This window comes from Schistocerca piceifrons, chromosome X, assembly GCF_021461385.2.
Source record: "Schistocerca piceifrons isolate TAMUIC-IGC-003096 chromosome X, iqSchPice1.1, whole genome shotgun sequence".
NCBI classification, from domain to species: Eukaryota; Metazoa; Arthropoda; class Insecta; order Orthoptera; family Acrididae; genus Schistocerca; species Schistocerca piceifrons.
In genome coordinates this window covers 282100639-282123755 of record NC_060149.1, presented here as the reverse complement: position 1 = coordinate 282123755, position 23117 = coordinate 282100639, and the positions used below count along the sequence as shown (strand labels likewise).

The window sequence follows — 23117 nt, the reverse complement described above, 5'->3', positions numbered from 1 at the left end:
TCTGCAACAGAAATGCTTCTGGTCACATTCCTGCATTATACTGTCCACAATAATATTTTTTTTTAGTTACGAATGATAATGCATTGCTTGCTTTTTACTGTTCGGCTTATTTACAGCCAAGTTGTAAGGGGCGACCAAAAAGTTTCCGTTTGTAGGCCTTACAGTCCGGAATAGATATTCCTAGTCAAAGTCGCCGTAAGCATTGGGCCACTGGAGGCTTGATAACCATACTGGGAGGGATCCAGACTATAAGGCGAGTGTTCGAGTGTCACCCACTTGAGTTGGTGTAGCTTCTGCGCTACATAATTTGTGATACGGGTAAGTGTGTTATCATGAAGCAGCAGCTACGTTGCATACGCGCTGCAGCAACGTCCTCAAAAGGAAACTGTTTGATCGCCTTATAAAATTACTGCTGTGTACCTCAGACCTTTCACTGCATTAACGTCTACATAGCTTCCAATACATTATAATTCTGCGCTGTTCACACTTTTAATATGCGTATTTTCTCAAAATGTTCGCATGATTGGTTTGTAATATGTAACTACGCTTCACTCTTTGTGGATATTATTTAATTCGACGTTTTACATTAGAAGCTTTTTCAATAACAAACTGCCTTAGTAAAGTGTCGTTTCAAAGCAACCGCTGCCTGTACTCTCTCTACGAATCAGTAAGTCATACTGTACCAGCTACATTTATTTACCAGTCCTATTAGTGTCTCTGGAAATTAAAAAGTTAGACCTATACCGATGAAATCCACAATGTATTATTTTGAGGGCTGCGACTGTCAATTAAAATGAGAAAACATATACACTACTAGCCATTAAAACTGCTACGCCACGAAGATGACGTGCTACAGACGCGAAATTTAACCGACAGGAAGAAGATGCTGTGATATGCAAATGATTAGCTTTTCACCGAATTCACACAAGGTTGGCGCCGGTGGCGACACCTACAACGTGCTGACATGAGGAAAGTTTCCAACCAATTTCTCATCCACAAACAGCAGTTGACCGGCGTTGCCTGGTGAAACGTTGTTGTGATGCCTCGTGTAAGGAGGAGAAATGCGTGCGTACCATCACGTTTCCGACTTTGATAAAGGTCGGATTGTAGCCTATCGCGACTGCGGTTTATAGTATCGCGACATTGCTGCTCGCGTTGGTCGAGATCCAATCACTGTTAGCAGAATATGGAATCGGTGTGTTCAGGAGGGTAATACGGAACACCGTGCTGGATCCCAACGGCCTCGTATCACTATCAGTCGAGATGACAGGCATCTTATCCGTATGGCAGTAACGGATCGTGCAGCCACGTCTGGATCCCCGAGTCAACAGATGGGAACGTTTGCAAGATAACAACCATATGCACGAACAGTTCGACGACGTTTGCAGCAGCATGGACTATCAGCTCGGAGACCATGGCTGCGGTTACCCTTGACGCTGCATCACAGACAGGAGCGCCTGCGATGGTGTACTCAGCGACGAACCTGGGTGCACGAATGGCAAAACGTCATTTTTTCGGATGAATTTGTTCTGTTTACAGTAACATGATGGCCGCTTCCGTGTTTGGCGACATCGCGGTGAACGCACATTCGAAGCGTGTATTCGTCATCGCAATACTGGCGTATTACCTAGCGTGATGGTATGGGGTGCCATTGGTTACATTGGTTACAGGTCTCGGTCACCTCCTGTTCGCATTGCCTGCACTTTGAACAGTGGACGTTATATTTCAGATGTGTTACGACCCGTGGCTCTACCCTTCATTCGATCCCTGCGAAACCCTACATTTCAGCAGGATAATGCACGACCGCATGTTGCAGATCCTGTACGGGCCTTTCTAGATACAGAAAATGTTGGACTGTTGCCCTGGCCAGCACATTCTCCAGATCTCTCACCAATTGAAAACGTCTGGTAAATGGTGGCCGAGCAACTGGCTCGTCACAATACGCGTCACTACTCTTCATGAACTGTGGTATCGTGTTGAAGCTGCATTGGCTGTACACGCCATCCAAGCTCTGTTTGTCTCAATGCCCAGGCGCATCAAGGCCGTTATTACGGCCAGAGGTGGTTGTTATGGGTACTAATTTCTCAGGATCTATGCACCCAAACTGCGTGAAAATGTAATCACATGTCAGTTCTGGTATATTACATTTGTCCAATGAATACCCGTTTATCATCTGCACTTCTTCTTGGTGTAGCAATTGTAATGGCCAGTAGTGTAATTCTGTGTCATTCATGATGTTTTATTTTATCCACACACTTTTAAATGGCCAACCATTATTATCAGGTTGAAGGCATATTCTATATGGTTGTTATTAGTGGAAAGCACTGGTGATTTGGAGCAGCAACATGTGAGGCATTCAGAGGTTTATATTGCGATATGTGCTACTGATAATTGAGCGAATTAAGCACAGAACTTAGAGACGTAATGCAGCAGGAAGTTTAAAGTTATTAATTGTAATTACAGTGCATGTGAAGCAGTATTCGTGCTGCACTGTACCGCTGAAAATCGTAATTGCTTCTCACTGTGCGTCATCACTGGTTCATATAGCTGATGATTTGAACAGCAGGCACTACATTTTTGACATATTAAATTTGCTGCCTGTACCGTATCTTTGAGGTTCCTGTGACGATAGGTTTCTCATGCTGTCCTGCACTACATACTACTGTCCAGTATACCGCTCCCATACCTCCCAACCTCCCGACTGAGGAATTAGGTATGGCATATGTTACACAGTCCTACAAAATCAGTGAATCTATGGCGGGAAAGCTATAAGTGAATTTCACAAAACATGTTTTTCTCTTTGTTTCCGAGTAGTTTATGATTAGCATCATCATGATCACAATCATTATTCTTATTAAATCTTACCATTATTGAACTGAACTAAATTAAATTTCCTCGTCTTTCTCTGTTTTCTATTTTGCTAAGACTCTTCTCCCAGTTTCATCAATATCTACCTTCATTCCAGATTTCTTGTTTTATACAATGGCATCTTTCCAAACTCAGTGGTAAGAGCGTCTGAATAATTTGCTTTCATAAATTGTTTGATAACTGTGAGCCAAAGTGTATGTGGTTTCCTTCCTTATAACTACAGGTTTTGTATTACTCTATTTACTATTTTTTATGTTGAAGTTCCAATATCTTCAATTTTAATTTTACGTCTACAACAGATATTTAATATTTTCATTACTTTCTAGTCATCAAATACCGTTTGCTTACAGAGCACTCATCAGTTTTATCTACTGCAATTCTTATTTCTGATATCTCTTTTCTATTATACATGCTCATGGGTACATACATATAAATATTACCTTTGTTCAGTAATTATAGAATGACAAATTATATCATAAATAGTTGTGGCTTAACCAAACATTTTTACATTTTCCTGTTATTTATAATCATTGTTTCATGTTCTTTTTTGCAGTATAGGCAATATTTCTAATTACTACACTATCTTTTGCAGTTTCCATTTCTTTTCAAACGTTTCTTTCAATTTTCAAGTTTTTCTTAACTTTCTGAATAAATTTTCAGTGTTGCCTATTTGCTAAACTGTCTCAACAATTTACATATGTTGCTGTTACAACTAATTTTGTGGAAGTATTATGAAGTAGTTTATATTACCACAAACAGTTTATTTCCCCCAACAATTAAAATTATTCTTGTAGTCACTGATATTATTTTATCATTTATTGAAAAACAGAGTTGTCTATTCAAAATGATATGCAGTCTCCTTTTACATTTCACCATTTATTTCAAATAGCTGAGATCCTTTTCCTATGAGTGATTCACTAAATATTAAATCTATTACGGTTTTATAAACTGTTTTTAACGTATAGTAATGTGTTAGTTTCTTTTAATGTTTCCATATTATTACATTTTACTCTGTGTGATTCTGTCCCAAATTCTAATGAGAATTTTCAGGTTTTCAGTATAATTTCTCCAATTTAATAATTGTTTTCTCTGAAATCATGCTGACATTCTTCAAACTGTATTTAATTTACTATGACTAAGCTTCTAAAACTGTAGGATAGTGTTTCATATGTTGCTGCTTAATATGATACTTCTCTCAACTAGAAAATACAGTTATTGCGGTATTGAGCAGTGTGCATCTGAATGGTATTTTCCGATTTTGTAGGTTTATATACTCTTTTCTACTGTTCTAAAAAGGGACTTTCATAATGTGTGAGTTCTCACAGTTCCAATAAATCTGGCATTATTGTTTATTTTCCTTAGCTTCGTCATTCTAAAATGGTTTCATGCGTTAGTGACGCAGTTTTTCTCTTAATGAGAAATCCTCCTTCTGCTATAGTGAATATGCCAATTCAAATATTGTAACTAGAAATTTAAACGTAACTATAAGAATTTCATAATATATCATGATACACGTATTTTTTAACAGCAGGTTTCCCGTCGATTAAAAAAAAAAAAAACAGCTCATTTTAGATATCGAGTGATCTTTTAATTAAGGGTTTGAAGAAAATCGAGAAAATCTGTGAAATTTTTCTGTTTTCCTTGTCATATTTCAACGATCTTTTGAGCTTCCAAATTATCCGTATTTTCCTTTAAGATTTATTTATTCTTGAAATCTATTTTTTATCCTAACATATTTTGCTATCATTAATTTTACTACCTTTAGTAGAAAATACTTACTTAGTTATCTGTTCTCCCTAGACAATATTACTTCATAGCAAACAGCTCTAAGCGAGCAGGAAAGAAAATAACGTTCCTATTCATGACGGAACAGTTTTCTATATTTTAACATTTTGTGCTCACAGCTCAGATCATAATACTGTGGTGGATCCTGAATAGAAATGACCTCTGCCGCCACGGTATCTCGTTTCAACATTTTCTTCTGAGGCCGTAGGATTTAAACAAATCCGCTAGCTGACAAGGTTCTCGCTAACGGTGGGCGACGAAGTGCTTTTGACGCTGAAGCGGCAGTGAGAGCGGGGCAGCCTTCCTGCACATCAAAGGGAGCCCGCAGAAACCAATTAGTAACGGAGCTTGCGCGCCCGACGCTTGTTACTGGAAAGCAAACAGTGCGGGCCTTAGCAGTCACGCATACTGCTCACGCCCGCACCACAGGCAGCTTTAGACTCCATATTCATTACAAACTGCATGCCTTACCTAGCACAGATTGCTGCAAAACAGCATTACTCAATTCGCACCACTTAATACTACTACTTATCAGAGATTTGGTCTGGTGCATAACGAATAAGGTAGACTGAGATGTAATTTAAGTCAGTATACGGGGTGAGGTATTTTAATGGTTTTCTGTTCAAAACACAGCGTCGGATGTTGTTGCAGTTCCTGCATCACATTTCTATTGGGTAGCTTCTCATCATCTTAATTTACCACAGTAATATTCAGCGGTACGTGCGAGTATCACTAAAATAGTTATTACGTCGGGAAAGCTTCAAACAGAACGCATCCGGTACATCTACAGGGTGAATATGTCCAACAAGATAAGGAAGTTATGTTTTAAATTGCTAATAGTATACATACACAGATATATGTTGAAAGATTCCTGTACATATTTGAAAGGTTCCTGTTACGGGGAACGTTCGTTTCATGGAAATATCTTTGTTAATGGAACAAAAAAAATGGTTCAAATGGCTCTGAGCACTATGGGACTCAACTGCTGAGGTCATTAGTCCCCTAGAACTTAGAACTAGTTAAACCTAACTAACCTAAGGACATCACAAACATCCATGCCCGAGGCAGGATTCGAACCTGCGACCGTAGCGGTCTTCCGGTTCCAGACCGCAGCGCCTTTAACCGCACGGCCACTTCGGCCGGCTAATGGAACAAGTACAAAGATTCCTGGTCATGTGTAGGGTTAATAAAAGGTTCTCCTTCTAACGCTTCTAGTTTATTTATCATTCCATCTTTCTCTGATAAGCCGGCCGTCGTGGCCGAGCGGTTCTAGGTGCTTCAGTACGGAACAGCGCTGCTGCTACGGTCGCAGATTCGAATCCTGCCTCGGGCATGGATGTGTGTGCTGTCGTTAGGTTTAAGTAGTTCTAAGTCTAGGGGACTGATGACCTCAGGTGTTAAGTCCCTTAGTGCTTAGAGCCATTTGAACCTTTTTTTTCCTCTGATAATTACTTCTCTGATTTTCATTCTCATTATAAATACGTGATTCTATTTTATTTGCTTGGAATAATAGCAAACCAATGAGTTAAACATTAATTTATTTTACTGATTGCAACATTTAACATCTCGATAATAATGTCAATCTCATGGGTGCCTTCACAATTATAAGCCAACGGGTAATTTACTCATGTAATGGATGAGGACTGGACGTATTCACGTTCATGCTAGTACTTGTGTGCTAGAGTCATAGATTTACTGCACACCCGATTTCATTTCATGCATCACGATTAGTATGGTGCAACAAATTACAAGTAATGTAGCGCAGTCGAACGCTACCTGGACTTCGTTACGAAATTCCGAGCTAAGGTGCATTTCACGATTCTAAATTAGCAGAGGTCTGGCCGAAAGCTCCGTACACTAACGAGCAGCTACACATTGCTTAGGGGGCCCCCTTTATGCTCGTCTCCAAGACGGCGGATTTCCCCAGAGCGACCAGAATTCGGTCCAGCACAGCCACTGTCCCTTCTGCACAATGCGGTACCTTGGGTACATTACCTCGCAGTCCAACTCCTTTCAGACTCGAACGCTAAGAGGGTTCCTTAAGCAAACTGCCAACTAGGGTCTGTTCCTGCGGTGAAGCCGCATGTATAGCTTAGCTAAGAGAAACTGTCCAAGAATGGAATATTGCTGTCGCTTCTCACAACGCTAATAAGATATGAAATGATAATTAAATGGACACCCTAGCTGCAAAGAGGCGTTGATATACTTCATTTGGGACATGTTGAAAATTTGTGCCCCGACCGGGACTCGAATCCGGGATCTCCTGCTTACATGGCAGACGCTCTGTCCATCTGAGCCACCCAGGGCACAAAGGATAGTGCGCCTGCAGGGACTTATCCCTTGCACGCTCCCCGTGAGACCCATATTCCCAACATGTCCACACCACTACATTCGTAGTGCGCCTAATAGATGTTTGCCCATTATACTCATTACTCGTGGCAGATTAATCTACCAAGTCCCGTACGAGTTCGGGATTGATTTGATGCGGCCCGTCATGACTTGGGTCCCGTGCCTCTTTCTTTATTTCAGAGTACCACATACTGCCTCAAATATTTTTTGTGGAATATATTCCACTCTTTGTCTTCCCCTACAGTTTTGCCGTCTTTGGCTCCCTCTAGTATCATGAAACTGTTCCCTTATTGCTTAACACATATCTTCTCATCCTGCCCCTTCGTATAGTTAGTGTTTTCCACATATTCATTTCCTATTAAATTCTGCAGAGAACTTCCTGATTTATTATCCTATCAGTCCATCTAATTTCAGGCATCCTTCTGTAACACGTCTGAGTCACTTTGGTTCTCTTGTTTTCCGGTTTTCCTACTGTCGATCGGACAATCTGTCAATCAGTTAATTACTTAGTTTCAAGTTCCGTGGCTCATTTGTATGATTTATCATAATGATGTGAAACCGGTCATTTTACATTCATATTATACATTCATTGGAAATATGGCTACAGGTTGATCATTTATTAGTATTTCTTCACGTGGATAAAAATTAGTGTATCCTACCTACCACATTTTAAGTATTACTTAAATAGAAATCCATCTACGGAAAAGAAGGAGTTGTCAAGGAGAAATTTTTGAAGTTCGTTTTCAAAGTTAACCCTGTTCTTCATATCGTTAGGGAGGCGACCAAAAATTTTAGTGGTAACGTTGTCCACCCGTTTTTGGGCCAAAGTAAACATTAATTAATGAATGTCATTTTATTCTGTTAATGTAATCATGTCCACCGTTGTTTCTTTTTAACTAGCTCCTTAAAAATATGACTACAATACTTGGTGAGAACCACAAACAATTCTTAGAGCATGTGTTTCAGCAATGAAAATTTTCTTTCTTTAAGCTGAGTGACTGTGGAACTTTATTCCATAAGACACTACTGAATGGGACTATGTAAATTGTGTTAACTTAATGGTCTCTCTCTCTCTCACCATAATATTTGCAGTGATTCGAACTGTAAATACGTCTGAACGAATTTTTTGTAATTAAAGAATTTTTTTCCAGTTTAAATTCTCATCAATGTGGACAACTAAAATGTTTGATGTTGGTATTCTAGTTATTGTTTCCTCGCTATGTATTACATTAGACGTTGGTTTAGTACTTGTAAATGTGCAGAACTGAGTTTGTTGTGTCTTTTTGAAATTGAGAGTGAAACCAATTGCAGGAAACCACAAATAATTCATTTCAAGGCTTCATTTACTATTTATTTTATTGTTGTATGTATGTTAACTACAATACTATTATCATCTTCAAAACCAACTAATGCTGCTTGTTGTATATTTGGTGGAAATCTCTTTACATATATGAGAAACAATATTGGTCCTAAGACATAGACTTGTGGAACCCCATAAATGATTTCTGTTCAGTTAGGAGAATCTCTCTTGCTCACATCGGTTGAATAATTAAGTATAACTTTTTTGCATTGTTTTGGTTGGATATTATTAATTGTTTGACGATACACTCAATTCCATAAAACCTCAGGTTATGTAGGAAGATGTTGTGATCCATAGCCAAATGACTTAGATAGGTTACAGAAAAAACCATCCAGCGCTACTTTCTTATATAGTACTTAAAAATTTGTTGAGCAGACGAGTGAATAACATTCACAGTTGATAAACTCTTCTGACATCCAAATTGTGATTTACTGATGATATTACTATTGCTTGGGTGGGATACTACTGAAGAGCACATCACCTCAAAATGTTTGGAAAATGATGTCAGTAGTGAACAAGTCGACAATTATTTATATCTCTCCTATAACCTTCCTTCTAGAGCAGTTTCACAATGGCATATTTCATTCTCTCTGGAAAAATTCGGTGGGTTACTAATGCATTAAATGTTTCAGAAAAGATAGTAGAGGAGGCGAGGGTAAGTAGACCCACTTTTTTCTTTGATTCTTTCCAATTTTCATTTCAGATGTTTCCATTGATATTTTTATGTAGACATATTGAAACATTGCTTCAGCAGCTTCACAACTAAGTCATTATGGTTTCTCACTGTTTTCCTATTTATTAAAGGTACGTTTAAACTGTAACACTAGCTTGGACAACACCCCCCCCCCCCCCACACACACACACACACGCACACACACACACACACACACACTGGGGACAATTTGGCCCAACATTTGGGACAAATTGGATCATATGATTTTATCATGTAATTGGTTCTGACACTGAATGTTTAAACGAAAATATATTTTAATAGAAATTCCAACACTTTTATGTCAAAAACTGTAACCATATATTGTCTTATTATTGTTATAATAAGAGTTTGACAGAAAGGTGTGTCCAAAACTGTTATCAACCTTCTTCTGAATGCCCAATGGGATCTTCTGAGCTCAAAAATTCGTAAAAAGTCGTTTCACGTTATTTTCAACACGCGACAGTTGTGCCCATCACTTTCAACTTCTGCATTGGATCCATTCATCACCTGGATTGATGTGAGAAAATTGGTTGAGACATCTAAGAACAAAATAACTTCATCCTCATCTTCTTCAACTTGAAGCATCTTCTTATGAATGCCTACTTTCTTTCCGCACTTATTTGAGGAGTTTTATCCTGTGTTTTAGCTTGACCACGGTTACTTGTTTTGGAAGGTAGGTTTTTTACGCAAAGTGTCCATATTTATCTTTAAAGTGTTTTTTTTTTTTATTTTCATGTGGTGACTTGTTTTTCGCGTAGTAATGCGTCTTTCACTGGTGTGTCTGTCAGTTTGCCGGAGTTCTTTTTCGTTTGTTTGTTGTGTTTTTCTCCTGGTTGGTATTTCTCAAATGGCGTGACTGCTTCAAGCGTTGGGAAGCACAGTTGGTTAGATGATGTGACATTTAGCTTAGGAGAGGCTACCATTATCGGAGAAAATGTGCCGGTTTACGGGGGAGATGCCTGTCACTTTGAATCTAGCCAATATATTTGTTAGTGAGGTTTCCACTAAGCCTGGGTGGTCGTACATTGTCATTGGTTATTTGTTTGGCGTCACCAATGCATCATACGCTGACTTTAAAAACTTCTGTCGAAGGGCCGTAATTTGTGTCTACAGTGAGCTGTCAAGGTCAAACGTCTGTTATCATTTTCCTCGCAAAACGGTAAGACTTCAACGTATAAATGGGAACTATGGTCGTCAGTTAATACCAAGATAGGATTGTCTTCGGAACATCGAACATGTGATAAAATTTTTTTCATATATTGAAAGAATCTAGTTTCTGTCATCCACCCTCAGTGATGGACACTACATTTGATCTCAAAATGGCCGTCTCAGATAAAATGTGGATACAAGGTAACCCAGGGGAATATGAAAAATGGAGGCACGCTGTAACCAATTGCACTAACTGCTAAAATCATAGTGATAAGTGATCCTCTTTCACCAGATGTTACCCGCCCCATTTGACGTAATCCCCTTCGAGACACTGTCTGGTCAGGCCTTTCGACTGTATTCATCACAGTTTCATCTACATTACAGATGTCATCAGTGGTCAGTTTCAGCATTTGAATTTGTTGCAGTACCTCTCTAAAGCTTTCTAGTAATGTTAATCTCTTGCTCACTTCCACACTTTACCTTCCATGCCATTTTACTTATATCAGTGGGAATCCCATAGCTTCTTCAGAACGATTGCTTCTTTTAGTTTTCCTTTTATGCAGCAGAATTTGTAGTCAGGGCAGCCACAGCCTGGATATATCATTTTTAAGATAAGACCGCTTCAGCTGTAACTCCATAATTTATGGGCGAGACCAGTTTCGCAGCGCTTTGGCTGCATCATCAGGTGCAATAAAATCAAGTTACGTATTGATTGAGAAAACCGAATGGGAAGACCCGGCGTTCATTGCTGATTATGAAAGCTGGGTCATCTATTCTCTTTTCTCGATCGGAACATGACTTGATTTTATTTGCACCTGATGATGATGCTAAAGTGCTGCGAAACCGGTCATGCCTATAAATGAAAGTCTTACAGCTGAAGCGGTCTTATCTTCAAAATTATTGAAATTATTGTTTTCATATACGAATGTATAGTTTCGCGTCGATATATACTTATGAAATTCTCTCAGACTTTTATGCTACTTTAGGATCCGGCTAATCTTTCCTATTATTGAGCCAATGAAAAGCAAAAACGCGAGCGTCTTCGTGTCCTCCTCGGCGGCCTTCTGCTTACATTTCTTCAGCGAGATGGTTTGCGAAATCTGGCGTTTGTAGCCGTTTTCACTGGGTAGTTTTTGCAAGTGGCTCAGTTCCTTCGGAGGGCTTTCAGCGTCTGAGATGGCTTCCACTCGATGCACCAAGGTTCTCAGAACAGAACTTTTCTGCGAAGGGTATTGGTAGATGGTAGCATGCCGATATCGATCCATGTGGATGGGCTTCCATTAAAGATTGCGGGTGCGACACCCATTTTCTTCAAGGCGGGTGAGGACGCCAAGGAAAGGCAAGCACCATTTGTCTCTTTATCACGGATGCTGCTGGTGTGGTTCAAGAATGCTTCCAGCTTTCCACGTCCATGAGACCATACAACGAACGTGTCGTCGACGTAACGATAAAAGCAACTAGACTTTCCAGGAGCTGTGTCCAATGCGATGCGCTCAAAGTACTCCATAAAGAAGTTGGCTATAAGTGGGGCTAATGTGCTCCCCAACGCGATGCCGTCCTTCCGTTGAAATATTCTCCATCATACAAGAAATACGATGACGTCAGAATGAGCTTATACAAATTGATAACAGTGTCGTCACCTAACTGGGAGAGCAGATCTATAGAATCTTTGATGGAAACGTGCGTGAATAACGACACAAGCATTTGATACGACTGATAAAGACGGTTTTGTTCTTCACGTTGTGCAAACAATGACTAACGTGCGGAGCAAGGAGGCTGGCCAGATGTTTTGCGAGTCTGGTGCTCACGATAGGACGTAGAGATGTGCTCTTCTTATGAACCTTTGGAAGGCCATACAATGTAAGTGGGCGTCGTGCCCGAGGGAAGAGCTTTCTAACGACATTTTCTTCCAGAGAAGACTGCTTGAGAAACTCTGACGTCTTCCTCATTATTCTTGATGTTGAGTCCTTTGATAGTTCTTGATACATCTCCAGTTACAGCCAACCTATTTATAGAGAACTTTGGGATACCGCCCATTACAGACCCTCTGAAAAGCCTAGTTGCTTTTATCGTTACGTCGAGGTTACGTTCGTTATCTGATGTCATGGACCTGAAAAACAGGAAAAATTCTTGGACCACATCAACAGCCTGCATGACAACATCAAGTTCACGATAGAGGTAGAGGCAGATGGTGTCTTGCCTTTTCTTGACGTCCTTGTCCACCGTAAGGAAAATAGGCGACTCAGCCACTAACCGATATGTGCATGCTACCAACTATCACCACCCTTCGCAGAAACGTTCTGTTCTGAGGACCTTAGTGCATCGAGCGGAAGCCGTCTGAGACTTTGAAAACCTTGCTGAGGAACTGAGACACTTGTGAAAGGTACTCAAGGAAAACGGCTACAACAACGGCCAGATTTCGCAAGCCATCTTAGCGAAGAAACGTAAGCAGAAGACCGCCGAGGAGGAAACGAAGAAGCTCGCGTTTTTGCCGTTCGTTGGTTCAATAATAGGAAAGATTAGCCGGATCTCAAAGTGACATAAAATCGATTTGGTCTTCAGGGCCCTAGGTACAATTCGACAACTAATGAGGCCTGTGAAAGACGATGTTGGTCTCAGAACGCAAGGAGTATACGGGATACCGTGGTGGTGTTGGCAATTTTATGTCCAACAAACTGTACATGCTATTGAACAGCGCCGTGTAGAACACAAGAGATGTTTTCGCTTACAGTATCCTGAGAAATCAGCGGCAGCGGAACATGCTCTAGAAAACGGACACCATATTGCACTTGTCGAGACATCTGATATTACACGAACTAATAGTTTCTGGGACAGCATCGTAAAAGAAGTGATCGAGGTAAAAAGTTCTGAGAACATCCGCGATGAAGGTGGTGGCCTGTAGCTAAGCACAGCTTGGAACTCACCCATCGGAAGGCTGAAGCTGGCGCAGGCAATTGGGCAACGGAAACAGTACCACCATCTATGGCTCTAAATGGTTCAAATGGTTCCCCTAGAACTTAGAACTACTTAAACCTAACTAAGCTAAGGACATCACACACATCCATGCCCGAGGCAGGATTGGAACCTGCGACCGTAGCAGTCGCGCGGTTCCGGACTGAAGCGCCTAGAACCGCTCGGCCACCACGGCCGGCTATGGCCCTAGAGCAAGCACCGGTGACATCACTGAGAGCAGTGTGTCCATATAAGGACGGCAGCAGCAATTATTCGACAGGCTTGAAGCCTGAGAGAATTTTATCAGTTCTTTTTATAGTTTCGCACATTCTCGAAAACAACCCGGCAGAATGAGGAAGAGTAAAAACATTGCATTCGAGGGTACACATAGAATTGATAGTTGAAAATAAGTGTTCTGCAGTGTCCCATAAGTAATAATTTTCAGTTTATATTAGACTCTTTGCAGTTGAATATATGACAGAAATTATGAGATTTGGAAGAAGAAAAGAAAAAAAATCAAACATTGCATAGGTGTTACCGGATTAGAATCAATGCGGGATACCATTTGCTCACATAAGAATTGCATTCGATGTGATCTAGACATTGACTACATTGGATCTATTAAAATTCATAAGAATACTCCCTTTCAAAAAAGAGAACAGCGTGGGAGGTTGGCCTTGTAGTCGTGCGTGCTCCTGTTTAAATGAGTCATTATGCCGCATCGCCATATTGTAATTAATTTAGTTCCTTTACGAAAATGTTTTAAACGTATATCACAGCATACAGTGTCAAAATAATCTTTAACCTACTTCCCTGTATAGAAAGGGCGTAGCTTGGAATACACAACAAAATACCGCAAGGAAGGAAAATATTCTATCCTTAACAATTAAACATAACATGCGTGCCCTTACTCGTTTGCCGATCAAACTGCGCCGACGCGTTTGTGGATAGACGACGGTATTGTTACCAGCAACCTCCTTGGTAGGTACGTATTCTAATGTGAGTTTCACGAAATAATACGAATTGCTCATCATGCCCCTATGGCCAGTGTGGTCCAGTCTTCCTCATATTCTGATGAGCTTCATTTTTGAGAGAATATATGATTTTCTTAGTTTCCAAATTCATTTAGCGCACATGTGACTTCTCTTTGAATCCCATAGGTAGGAAACCGTGGAAACAATAGCTGCATTTCGGAAGACTTCTCACAAGGTCTAAGGAACTTCCTTCTCAATTCATTTCACATATCAGCTAATTTTGTCGTACCTCTCTTTATATACCAGTGCCTCATATGGAGTCTACATCTATCTACATCAGGGGCGTATATTGGGGGGGAGGGGAGGGGGGCAGACCAAGGGGATCCAACCCTCCCCAGAGACAGGAAGTCTTTTTTTAAATAAATATGACAGTTAATAGCTGTAATGAATATGATTTTTGCCTGTTGAACTCTTGCAATGACAGACTGCAGGGAAAAGTGCACGATGTCTTTAAAGTCACGTTCACACCGACCGCTCCGCGCAACAACGAAAATATTTCCGCGCTGTATCGGCACATCAAAGGAAATGGTTCGTTCGTGTACTGCTTGATTTGAAGGGAGTTTCTCGTTTTCGAATGTTATTGACTTGCACGCGTGCACACTAGGACATTGCTCCGCATCCACAAGTACTCTGCTCTGTTTACGCTGCTATGCGCCGTTCTGCGCTGTCCTGAGCCACGCGTTTGTGGGCGGCGCTCCCAATGTACACACGATTTAAATTGCCGGGTTATGAGCTGAGTTTCGGCTCCCTACTTGCTATCAGTATATGTCGGTACATTTCGTGTCGATTTCTTGTGTTTAAGACTGCTACCATCTTCAGGAGCAGAACAGCTGTAGCACTATAGCAACGCGGCCAACTCGCGTGTCAACTGAAAAATAAATAGCATAACGAGTGTGTTTGAACATGAACAACTCTATGCTCTATACTATCTTATAACCTTGTTACTTCTGTGTGAACTTATGTTATAACTGCTGATTACCTGTGCCTACACATGTCTAAAGTTGCATCATTTTATAGAATACTTACGTCCCTTCTCGACTTTACGACAAAGTTCTCCTTCCTGCTTTCTCTGCACCTCACACTCCACTGAGATCGAAGCTCTTTCGTAGTAAGGAAGATGTTAATCATCTTTGGCTGCCACAGAAGGTATCAAGAAACTACGAAACTAGTACAGCACCTGATGACCTCTGGAAATGCTTTAGTGAGAAACATTAAAACTCTTTTAGCAACAGAAGACACAAAATCGAATAAGCTTCTATATGACTATATAACAGAGAGTCAAATAAGAATATATGAAAATTGATTTTATTACACTATAATATAGTAAATACACTCTAAAACGACGCACCATGAAAGAGTTATCCGATTGGGACGGAAATCGGCAGATGTGAAGTACATTTACAAACAGTTGATTACAATTTCAGAAACGGGATGATTTATTCCAGAGAAAGAGCTTCCCCCACCTCTGGAAATTATGCAAGCAGTTATTCGGCTTGGCAGTGATTGATGGGGGATTGGATCCCGTCCTCAGGGATATCGTGGCAAATGGCGCGTTGGATCGTCAAAATGTCGTTGCTGGTCATCGCGGGTCATTTTGTACCATCACTGAAGACAATTCTACATCTACATCTACATCCCTACTCCGCAAGCCACCTGACGGTGTGTGGCGGAGGGTACCCTGAGTACCTCTATGGGTTCTCCCTTCTATTCCAGTCTCGTATTGTTCGTGGAAAGAAGGATTGTCGGTATGCTTCTGTGTGGGCTCTAATCTCTCTGATTTTATCCTCATGGTCTCTTCGCGAGATATACGTAGGAGGGGGCAATATACTGCTTGACTCTTCGGTGAAGGTATGTTCTCGAAACTTTAACAAAATCCCCTACCGAGCTACTGAGCGTCTCTCCTGCAGAGTCTTCCACTGGAGTTTATCTATCATCTCCGTAACGCTTTCGCGATTACTAAATGATCCTGTAACGAAGCGCGCTGCTCTCTGTTGGATCTTCTCTATCTCTTCTATCAACCCTATCTGGTACGGATCCCACACTGCTGAGCAGTATTCAAGCAGTGGGCGAACAAGCGTACTGTAACCTACTTCCTTTGCTTTCGGATTGCATTTCATTAGGATTCTTCCAATGCATCTCAGTCTGGCATCTGCTTTACCGACGATCAACTTTATATGATCATTCCATTTTAAATCACTCCGAATGCGTACTCCCAGATAATTTATGGAATTAACTGCTTCCAGTTGCTGACCTGCTATTTTGTAGCTAAATGATAAGGGATCTATCTTTCTACGTATTCGCAGCACATTACATTTGTCTACATTGAGATTCAATTGCCATTCGATGCACCATGCGTCAATTCGCTGCAGATCCTCCTGCATTTCAGTACAATTTTCCATTGTTACAACTTCTCGATACACCACAGCATCATCTGCAAAAAGCCTCAGTGAACTTCCGATGTCTTCCACCAGGTCATTTACGTATATTGTGAATAGCAACGGTCCTATGACACCCCCCTGCGGCACACCTGAAATCACTCTTACTTTGGAAGACTTCTCTCCATTGAAAATGACATGCTGCGTTCTGTTATCCAGGAACTCCTCAATCCCATGAGACAATTGGTCTCATAGTCCATATGCTCTTACTTTGTTCATTAAACGACTGTGGGGAACTGTATCGAACGCCTTGCGGATGTCAAGAAACACGGCATCTACCTGGTAACCCGTGTCTGTGGCGCTCTGAGTCTCGTGGACGAATAGCGCGAGATAGGATTTACGCGATCGCATTTTTCGAAACCCATGCTGATTCCTACAGAGTAGATTTCTAGTCTCCAGAAAAGTTATTATACTCGAACATAATACACGTCCCAAAATTCTACAACTGATCGACGTTAGAGATATCAGTCTATAGTTCTGCACATCTGCTCGACGTCCCTTCTTGAAAACGGGGATGACCTGTGCCCTTTTCCAATCCTTTGGAACGCTACGCTCTTCTAGAGACCTACGGTACACCGCTGCAAGAAGGGGGGCAAGTTCCTTTGCGTACTCTGTGTAAAATCGAACTGGTATCCCATCAGGTCCAGTGGCTTTCCCCTTTTGAGCGATTTTAATTGTTTCTCTATCCCTCTGTCGTCTATTTCGATATCTACCATTTTGTCATCTGTGCGACAATCTAGAGAAGGACCTGCAGTTCAGTCTTCCTCTGTGAAACAGCTTTGGAAAAAGACATTTAGTATTTCGGCCTTTAGTCTGTCATCCTCTGTTTCACTACCATTTTGGTCACAGAGTGTCTGGACATTTTGTTTTGATCCACCTACCGCTTTGGCATAAGACCAACATTTCTTAGGATTTTCTGCCAAGTCAGTACATACAACTTTACTTTCGAATTCATTGAACGCCTCTCGCATAGTCCTCCTCACACTACATTTCGCTTCGCGTAATTTTTATTTGTCTCCAAGGCTTTGGCTATGTTTATGTTTGCTGTGAAGTGCCCTTTGTCTCCGCAGCAGTTTTCTAATTCGGTTGTTGTACCACGGTGGCTCTTTTCCATCTCTTACGATCTTGCTTGGCACATACTCATCTAACGCATATTGTACGATGGTTTTGAACTTTGTCCACTGATCCTCAACACTATCTGTACTTGAGACAAAACTTTTGTGTTGAGTCATCAAGTGCTCTGAAATCTGCTTTTTGTCACTTTTGCTAAACGGAAAAATCTTCCTACCTTTTTTAATATTTCTATATAGGGCTGAAATCATCGATGCCGTAACCGCTTAATAATCGCTGATTCCCTGTTCTGCGTTAATTGTTTCAAATAGTTCGGGGCTGTTTGTCACCAGAAGGTCTAATATGTTATCGCCACGAGTCGGTTCTCTGTTTAACTGCTCAAGGTAGTTTTCAGATAAAGCACTTAAAAAAATTTCACTGGATTCTTTGTCCCTGCCACCCGTTAGGATCGTTTGAGTCTCCCAGTCTATATCCGGCAAATTAAAATCTCCACCCAGAACTATAACATGGTGGGGAAATCTACTCGAAATATTTTCCAAATTATCCTTCAGGTGCTCAGCCACAACAGCTGCTGAGCCAGGGGGCCTATAGAGACATCCAATTACCATGTCTGAGCCTGCTTTAACCGTGACCTTCACCCAAATCATTTCACATTTCGGATCTCCGTCTATTTCCTTCGATACTATTGCACTTCTTACCGCTATAAACACGCCTCCCCCTTCACTGTCCAGCCTGTCTCTGCGGTATACATTCCAATCTGAGTTTATGATTTCAGTACTGTTTACGTCTGGTTGCATCCAACATTCTGTCCCTAGTACTACATTGGCGTTGTGACCGTTTATTAATGAGAGCAGTTCTGGGACCTTTCTATAGACGCTCCTGCAGTTTACTATTAGCACATTAATATTGTTATTCTTTGATGCATTTTGCCTACTCCTACCTTGCCGCGTCTTAGGAGACGTCTTGTCGGGCATAGGGAGGGAATTCTCTAACCTAAAAAACCCCCATGTGCACTCTAAACGTACTCCGCTACCCTTGTAGCCGCTTCCGGCGTGTAGTGCACGCCTGACCTATTCAGGAGGACCCAACATTTCTCCACCCGATAGCGGAGGTTGAGAAATTTGCACCCCAGATCTCCGCAGAATCGTCTGAGCCTCTGGTTTAAGCCTTCCACTCGGCTCCAAACCAGAGGACCACGATCGGTTCTGGGAACGATACTACAAATAGTTAGCTCTGATTCCACCCCGCGAGCGAGGCTTTCCGCCTTCACCAATTCCGCCAACCGCCTGTACGAACTGAGGATGACCTCTGAACCCAGACGGCAGGAGTCATTGGTGCCGACATGAGCAACAATTTGCAGTCGGGTGCACCCAGTGCTCTCTATCACCGCCGGCAGAGCCTCCTCCACATCTCGGATGAGACCCCCCGGCAAGCAGACAGAGTGAACACTGGCCTTCTTCCCCGGCCTTTCCGCTATTTCCTTAAGTGGTTCCATCACCCGCCTAACGTTGGAGCTCCCAATAACTAATAAACCCCTCCCCCCTCTACTCCAGTCAATGATATTCCAGGCCGAATACGTGTCGAAAAGCTCCGGACAGCGGTGGAATACCAACACGACAGTTACCAGCCATACGAAGATGTGTGGAGAAGGTCTGGACAGCGGTGGAATACCAATCCAACTGTTACCAGCCATATGAAGATGTGTCGAGAAGCTCCGGACAGCGGTGGAATACCAATCCAACTGTTACCAGCCATACGAAGATGTGTGGAGAAGGTCCGGACAGCGGTGGAATACCAATCCAACTGTTACCAGCCATACGAAGATGTGTCAAGAAGCTCCGGACAGCGGTGGAATTCCAACACGACTGTTACCAGCCATACGAAGATGTGTTGAGAAGCTCCGGACAGTGGTGGATTACCAACCTGACTGTTACCAGCCATACGGCGCGATAACCAGTACTGATGGTCTGGGGTGCCATTTCTTTTCATAGCAGGACCCCTTTGGTTATCATCCGCAACACGCTTACAGCACAGTGGTACGTCGACTATATCGCACGCCTCATGGCCCTTCATGGCAAGCCATCCTAGGTTTACTTTTCAGCAAGATAATGCCCGCCCGTACACAGCGAGAGGTTCTGCTCCCTGTCTTCGTGCTTACCAAAGCCTACACTGGCCAGTAAGGTCCTCGGATCTCTTCCGAATATTTGGAGCATCATGGGCAGGGCCCTCTTCGGAATTTTGACTATCCAACACTCCAGTTGGACAGCATTTGACACGATATCGCTCAGGAGGACATCCAACAACTTTAACAATGAACGCCAAGCGGAATAATTACGTGCATAGGGGCCAGAGGTGAACCAACGCGTTATTGACTTACTCAATTTGTGAAGCTCTTTTTCCTGAATAAATCATCCAATCTTTGTGAAACTATAATCATTTGTTTGTCTGTACATGTACATCACATCTACCTATTTGCGCCCCATTCGGTTAGTTCCTTTGTTGTGCGCCATTTTTTTGTCTTAGTGAGTATGTTAATCTGCTTAGATTTTTTATTTAAGTTCAGTTTGAATGGATGTAACAGATAATTATTTTTATGGGTCTGAGATTGGCAGTGCTTGTGATACCCAAAATCTATTTAAAAAATTAGCAGTGGCAACTTACGCCGACTGCTATCGATATCTATAGAGCGGAGTAATTGCGTCTGTGGTCACTAAAACTTGAAATAAAAGAAACATGGCTTAAAAAACATAGACGTTACCAAAGGCTTGAAGGTTTCCGGTGTTTTAGGCTTTAGAGTGTCTCAGAGTACAATTCGTATTTATGTAACAATGATATACATGATACCTAAGTTAGACCTATTTTCAATGGCGTAACAACACCCGGTTGCTGTGTCTTTGGGTCGCAGACAAATCAATGTATGTGTGTGTGTGTGTGTGTGTGTGTGTCTGTTTGTTTACAAACGGTTAAAGGATGAATACGTCTGTGGAAGTTTTGAAACTATTCGTCACACTGATAGGACGAAGGGAGTTTTAGTACTTAGCGTGACTGAGATTCAGCTCTCCTGAAGTGAACCTAGGTACGTTTTTTTGCTTATATTTCGGAAGAGTGAAGTATCATTAAGTAATTGTTCTAATTTAATCATACTAACTTCACATGATAATAGATATAAATTTGTATCATCCATTTAATACTACGTTTTGAGTGGAAATGTGACTTAATAAACCAATAACACGTTTGAGAGAAGCTGTGAAAGTAGTTGAAGACACTAGATAAGAGCTGTAAAGTGTGAGGTCTGATGCTACAAAACTATCAAGACTTTTTTTGAGAAACAGCTGAAATTTGTCAACAAATGGAGATCTCAATCTTGGTTCCCCAGGTGGTTAAGATACAGAAGAACCGACCAAACTACGTGATGGGTGATCCGAAAGAGCAATTCCAAGAGGCCGTCTTCATCCCATTTTTAGACTGTTGCACAACAGAGTTAAAGTTTGCAGAACATAAGAAAGTGCTGTTTGGATTTTCTTCACAGTTCTCGATTTCAAACAGTGAGGTACTCTTAAACAATGAAAAAGAGAAGATTTGAAAGCCTTAATTGAATTCTACATTGAAGATATGGAATGTGGAGTTGCAGACGTTCTTGCTAAATTACATTTACAGAGCAGTAAGTCTGTGAAAAAAGATTCCAGATCTTCAACTTCCATGGAAGCACTTCAGTTACACATGGAACACCTGTACTCAAATATGGACAACTTTAGAAGATACTGACCACACTTTCCGTAACTACAACCACAGCAGAGACGACATTCTCCACATATCTGCGAAATTCAACAGAACAGGTCAGTTTTGAAGTTTATTTCATCACATCACGTCGTATGACAATTATTAGGTTACCTTTTATTAATATTTAAGAGTTCTAAACATAAATGATGGATTCTGGTGTATCAGTTGAATTAAGTTGATAATTGCGCTTTATCCTTTCAGGAAGGATTAAATGAACTAACCCTTTCGTCCATTCATAATTCAGTATCTATAACAAAATTGGATGTTATAGACAACCCCGCCAAGAAAAAGAAAAAACTAGATATGTCGATATAAAGAAGATGGTTATTGTCTTCTGCTACTTTCGTTTTACATTTAACTATTTGAAGCCATGATTTATTTATTCATCTATAGAACAATATAGACCTATGTAGCATGGATGTCGTCAGTACTTCGCACAATGCTTCTTATGTTTAGTCTTAAATCTTTCGGAAATACTAATTTTCAGGCCGACTAATGGTTTGCCCCTTTATTCTAATGCGTGTCATGTTTTGCAAAGTGCCTTCTTTCCAGATAACTGTACTGGAAAATAAAGCATTAGAATTGGCCTGTCGAGTAACATGCAGTTTATAGATGATAAATGCTAGTGATTTACGTCAACGCCAATACGCGTCGAAATTTTTCTAGTGCAGTGCCAGAATTTTCATCCATTTGTACCTGTATCGAATTCCGTCAGATCGTCCGCAGCTCGTTGTCTTGCGGTAGCGTTCTCGCTTCCCGCGCATGGGGTCCCGGGTTCGATTCCCGGCGGGTCAGGGATTTTCTCTGCTTCGTGATGACTTGGTGTTGTGTGTCATTCATCATCATTGACTTGCAAGTCGCCGAAGTGGCGTCAACTAAGAAGGACTTGCAATACGGCGGCCGAACTTGGCCGCATGGAGCCTCCCGGCCAACAATGCCATACGATCATTTCATTTTTAATTTCCGTCAGATGACCGAGCCGCTGTGAACAAGTGCCGAATGACTGTGGCGGATCTGCGCGCCCTGCACCAAAGCCTTCTAGATACAAGGCCTACGCACAGCGGCCATATTGGCACGTGACGTCACAAACTGTTGGCCATCTTATCTTTAGTCGGCAGTCCTGTTGGCGTGTATGTTGTGTTGAAAGTGTGTGCCACGTGAAAGTGATATATATTTCATACCGTATTCGCCTACTGTTCTTCGAACTATGGGATACAAGTGTTGCGTTCCCTTTTTGCCAGGGAAATTATAAATCCCAAAAGGCATGAAAGTGCACATGTTTCTATTTCCCAAATGTGTAAAGTTGAGAAATCGCTGGATTGCAGCTATTCCCAGACAGGAATTTGTGTCTACACATCATTCAAAGGTAAGTAAATGACAAATAATTATAGCGTGTTATTTGTTTCCATTGCACCACATTTGCCAATTGTTTTTAAAAGCAGTTATGTATCATATGCCAGTATAATTTGTTTCTTAATTCTGAACCATTGCTGCGAGGTTAATACAAAGCTCGCTGTGAAATGTCTCTCATATTTGCAACTATTGTCACACAGAATATTTATATTAATTACTGTGGCTCGAAAATATTTAGTATTCCTTATCATTCCTACCAGATTACTGAG

The 23117-nt window shown here is 41.3% G+C and overlaps 1 protein-coding gene across 1 annotated transcript in view; it reads right to left on the bottom strand.

The window, feature by feature from the left end:
• The window catches only part of LOC124722311 (glutamate receptor ionotropic, kainate 2-like), a 593330-nt gene that overhangs the window by 255886 nt on the left and 314327 nt on the right, over positions 1–23117 (bottom strand). The window lies entirely within an intron of this gene.